This window comes from Hypanus sabinus, chromosome 25 (genome assembly GCF_030144855.1).
Source record: "Hypanus sabinus isolate sHypSab1 chromosome 25, sHypSab1.hap1, whole genome shotgun sequence".
NCBI classification, from domain to species: Eukaryota; Metazoa; Chordata; class Chondrichthyes; order Myliobatiformes; family Dasyatidae; genus Hypanus; species Hypanus sabinus.
Genome location: NC_082730.1, coordinates 36,131,681 through 36,137,680, shown reverse-complemented (window position 1 = coordinate 36,137,680; position 6,000 = coordinate 36,131,681).

Genomic DNA, 6,000 nt, shown 5'->3' with positions numbered 1-6,000 from the left:
ACGGGGGTGAACACAAATGAACAGAGCCCCTTCAGTGGCCTGGCCAGCAATCTAAAGAGCAGTGCGGGAGAGGTGCACTGGGATGAGACCACCCCAATCCCTCCAGTACACAAATCAAAGCCAATGAGAGTCTTACAGTATCAGGTCATACTGAAAATCCACTGTCAGGGTATGGAGTGTGACCTGTTAACTGTGAACCTAACCTTAAAGGGGGATTACAGTGATAGGAGACTCAATAGTTGGGGGGAGGGGGAAGAACAAGATTTTCTATGGCTGCAAAAAAGACCCCAGGATGGCATGTCCATGATGTCTCAGACTGGTCTCAGAAGATTCTGAAGGAGTATGAAGAGCCAGATGTATGGTTCTCACTGGCTCCAATGATACAGGTAGAAAGGGGAAGAGGTCCTGCACAATGACTGTAGGGGTTTAGAGAAGAGACTGAAGAGTAGGACATCAAAGTTAGTAATATCTGGATTACTCACAGCACCACCTACTAGTCCGTGTAGGAATAGGATGATAGTACAAATGAGTGAGTGGCGGAGAAAAGTGGTGAGGGTGCAGGGTTTCAGATTTTGGGACCAGTGGGATTTCTTCTGAGTAAGGTAAAATGCCCTCCAGAGTGTATAAATTTGAAAATTGGGCAGAGTATATTTAAAGTGGAAGTTGACAGGTTCTTGATTAGTCAAGGTGTCAAAGGTTATGTGGGGAATGCAGAACAATGGGGTTGACAGGGACAATAAATCAGCCATGGTGGAATGGTAGAGCAGACTTGATGGGCCAAATGGCATAATTCTATTCCTATGTCTTATGGTGTAGTGTTTGGACTTCCTTGGATAGATTTCTGTCCAGAGGCCAAGAGGAGGATATGTTAGCAAGTATATTCGATTTGTGTGAACATAGCAAATAATAATTCAAACAAGACCAGTCTTCACTTCTTAGTGTAACTTGCATTTTGCAAGAAGGAAATTGAGTTTAAAAGCATAGGCTGGCTCACAGATTGAAATATTGTTTGCAAAATGGTGATCATGAGATATTTGCATATGCATCAGACACATATCAACACAATGGAGTTGTGTTAGTTGACCTGCTATAATCCAGGCAACTATGTGTTTATGTAATTTGCACCATTGTAATCAAATTCAAGGAAGATTGCAGACAGATAACAGGAACGTTTGAGAATTCAGAAATGTTTCCCACTGTAGATACAGTATGTAATTCAAAGGAAACATTGTCGACCCAAAATATTGATGTAAATTATATCATGGAACAAAATTGTATTGGATCATATACTGTTACCTTTGATCTTAGTTGTGCTGTACTTTTGAGTTTGTGAGACTCCAGTGAGTTGGTGTCCAGAAGAATGCCTGCTTGTCGTGATGAATAAAGACTTCTGTGTCACCAGTGTCAGTGTCTCTGCAGTGACTTCAATCACAGTCACAACCCTTTCTACATTCATAAATATTCATTTATTCCACTACTAGCTCACCAGGCTCTAGAGTGTGCCAGTGATAAACACTGCAATTAGTTGTCTAATGTTATCTAACAGCACTTTCCTATCCCTCTATTTTAAGAATGATTGAGATTTAGATGCATATTCCCCCCCCCCCGCCAAATGTCACATAGTATTGACATGGAAATACCCCCATGTCACCACTGGATCTGAGGCTACACCCACACTAGACCGGATAATTTTGAAAATGCCGGTTTCATATAAAAACGATAGGCATCCACACCAAGTGTTTATGAAAATACCTCCATCCACATTAAAACAGGAAGTTCAGCGAATGTCCTCCTACTGTGCATGTGCAGGACACATCTACCGAATACAAGCGACATGTTTAGTGTCGAATCTCGCCATGAAAGACTTGCTGCGCACCTGTCCAGCTACAGACCAGGAAAATTTAATTGCCAAACGCTGGACAGCTGTTGGCTCTCGCACAAGAGGACTTAGAACTAAAAAAAACAAATACTGGAGCATATGGAGGCAACCAACAGGGAATTCACGGACAGTATGACGTGGCTGAGGACAAACTTTATTTCCATACAATGTTACATTAGGCTGTTACACATCTATTGTCAGAGAAGTACTTGTATAAATAGGTAAACCACCTTCATACAAGCAAGGACAGAAAACAGGGCAAAGTGAGTATACTTATTTATTCGGTAAGTTATGGGTCAAAGTATTTGGTGAGTACATTTCTAACTCATCTGGCTTCAGTCTCATTGTTGTCTGTTCTGAAATTGTTAGGTTGCTTTCAAGCAAACAATGAAATGGTGCGCTGTCGTCACCATTTGTTCTGGCATGTCATGACAGCATTTTTAGATTTCTCCAGTTATCCAGTCCACACTGCTTTGCCCAATCTGGCATTTCCAAATTTATACACTCCGGAGGGCGTTTTAGAAAAGCTCCATTTTCGGGGGAGGAAAACACCATTTCAGTGTGGACAGAGGGTCAAAACAAAGAGAAAAAGCTTCAGTTACGGATTTATCCGGACCAGTATGGACGTAGCCTAAGCTTTGGAACTGCAGCTCCACCAGCATTGTGAGACTATATTTCATCAGAAGGATTGCAGCAATCCAAGGAAGTAATTTCGCAGAGTCTCAACTGGTCCAGTAACAAATGAGAATTTTTTTTTTACAAGAGTTAAGGAACCACTGTGATGAACATTGAACAGAGAGTATAGGTCCCGATTGTCAGCATTTAAACAGCCTCCCATTTGTTTGGAGTGAATGGACAACTTCTCCAAATATACTTTCCACATGAAAATGCTATAAATTGACCATGGCTATCAATGAGGTAGTTGAAAAAGTTCATAGAAGAAATTTCCAAGAGCAAGTTGCATTTGTGTATGTGACAGTATCACACATTTAGCTCTTGTAAGCAAAGACAAATCTTAATTGCCTCATAATCCTCTTTTGTCATTGTCCTTCTCGCTTCTCCACTTTCAGTCTCTACACCTGACATGTCAACAGTTACTTTCCTCTCACTGACACTGCTTGACTTGCTGAGTTCCTCCAGCAGATTGCACATTGCTACAGATCTCAAATATTTTTCCTCCAGAATTTCCACTATCTGTCACCTGCTATAAATTTCTTTTGCTGCATTGGTTCACTTTCTGCTGCTGTTTATGTATGATCATGACAATTGATAGCAGAGGAGGAAAACATATATCTTATCATACTTTTTAAAAAATCTTCCCTGTATTTCCTTCATATAGAACAAAAATAAAGATCTAAATACTCAAGTGGGAAGTTTAAATTCCAATTCCACATTTCACACAAGTTGGATATACAGAATCCTGTTCCATTTCTTGCGCTGATGCCCACCTTCAATGGTATTTACTTTGTGGTTTTGCATACTCTGATCTATTTCTGTCCATTGTTTCAGTTTCTCTGTCCCACTTTTGAACATAAATGAAGTTTTTTTTCCACAGTTTGGCAAGCAACTGCATACTTCGCCTGTGGTTAAATCCTATTTCCCTCAGTCCTCAAGTTAATTTACTCTTCTCCTGCTTGGTATTTTAGACAAATACACATGCCAAGTAAGCTGCCACATCTTCATGAGGGGAAAAGCAGTGGAATTTTTTTTAAATCATTGTGCTTCTCCTAATATGAGGCAATATTTATCCCTTAGCATACAGAAATAAGGATTTTATATGGACTTTATCCTGGAGTTTGCTATTAAGACTGCATTGTTCAAGCAGAGGATAAAGAGAATCAAATACTTTTATTCACTAGAGAGAATAAAATGCTTAGCTTCCAGCAGAGATAATAGTCAAAAATTGGTCATTATAATATTAGCACCATATGCATTTCCACTGATTCGCAGTCATGTAGACTGTATTAAGGTATGAGGAAAAGCCTTAATTTTTTGACTATCAATTGCACTTACAATTATTTCCACCTATATTACATTAAGTATTTAGATTAGAGTGGGGTATGAACTGCAAGATTAAAAGTACAGAATTAATCTTCATTGTGCATTCTGTAAATTGTGTTTTTCTCTAATGAACACGGTAATAAAATGTTATACTTTTCTGTCAGATTCCAAAACTCAGTGTAATGATTGTCCAAATTAGAGGCACAGAGTAGTACACTCCATGGTCTATGGTATTACATTCTATCCCAGAAGTGACCATACCATCTATCCACTAACAAAACTAGCTACAATGTACTCTAACCATCTTTTGTGAGTGAATCCACTCTGAGTAAAGACTAATCTCTCCACAAAGATGCTCCCAAAACCCATTTCTTTCACCCAAGCTTCATTTGCCTGAATATATCTTTCAGGTTTTGTTTGACATATAGTCACGTGATGCTGTTTGAGTTGCTTACTAAAATACCATATTAATACAAGATCTTGCTATAAATGTGGCTATAAAAATGTAATAAAATCAGAAAAAAAAGTTTTCATAGTAAAAACACTACTTCAAGCATGCACCCCTGACAAATGCCCAACAGCCCTTATCAATATAACAGGAGGCATCCTTCCAGTAGAATGAGCAGACCAGCATTGCCTACCATCTTAAGCCCAAAGGCATTTATTTGCAGAGGAGGCTTACAAGGATGTTGCTTGGATTGGAGAGCATGACTTATGAAAACAGGTTGAGCGAACTCGGCCTTTTCTCCTTGGAGGGATGGAGGATGAGAGGCAACCTGATAGAGGTGTGTAAGATGATGAGAGGCATTGATCATCTGGATAGTCAGAGGCTTCCTCCCAGGGCTGAAATGGCTACCACAAGAGGACACAGGTTTAAGGTGCTTGGGAGTAGGTACAGAGAAGATGTTTTTTACCCAGAGAGTGGTGAGTGCATGGAATGGGCTGCTAGCAACTGTGGTGGAGGCGGATATGATAGGGTCTTTTAAGAGACTTTTGGATAGGTACATGGAGCTTAGAAAAATAGAGGGCTATAGGTAACCCTAGTAATTTCTAAGGTAGGGACATGTTCGGCATAACTTTGTGGGCCGAAAGGCCTGTATTGTGCTGTAGGTTTTCTATGTTTCTAGCTGTAAAAAAAGCACTGGTGTAATCTAACTTTCAGTTCACAAAAGAAAATCATTAGTCAAAAAGTTCACTACAGACTACATGACAGACAACAGTTTATTTTGATTGCATACGACACATTCATATTGCTTTCCATAAACTAAAATGTACAGGCTTACTCCTTCTGTGCAAAGAAAATCTGACTTCTATCATTAAAAATGGCTTCCGATAAAATTTGCCTGCAGTTCAGAAACAGATGACAGTACTTTTTCTTGAACTGTTTTCTATATCCTAGACTCCTGCATGAAAGAAGAACCTTGCAATATATTTCTCTCATCTTCCCACTCATAGCCAATGCAGTTGGACTTTATTGACTGCGATCTCATTGAGCTTATCTGCCCAGCTCACAAAAGCAAGGTTCAAATTTCTATTCACCAAAAATTGACAAAAATACAAAACAAACAGAAATTGCTCTGACACCAGTGTGAAGGTGGACTATTCAGGAATGGTATGTTTAATGAACAGCACCTTTCCTAGTTTCAAGTCACAATACCGTCCTAGGATTCATTATTGAGTTCAACAAGTTCAGGGAACTAGTCCTTCCTGTTCATGTCAGGACTGACTAATCAAATTGCAAGGTGATCCATCTGCAGCATTGACTCAAATTTTCTTCCTCCACTGTGGCTGCCCAGTCCGAAGGGTAATTCATAATACTCTTTTGTTAAAAACTATTACAGCATCTTCTGTGTTCTGAAGTCACAGTTCCAACAATCTTCACTTATTTACTTAGAGATATAGTGAGGAACAGCCCTTCTGGTAATTTGAACCGCAGCACCCAGCAACTCACCAACTTTACCCTAGCCTAATCACCGATCAACCTACTAACCGGTACATCTCCAGACTGTGCCAGGAAATGGAGCATTTGGAGGAAACCCATGCATTCACAGGGAGGATGGACAAACACCTTACAGAGGACAATGGGATTGGACTCTGAATTCCAAAAAACTGAACTGTAA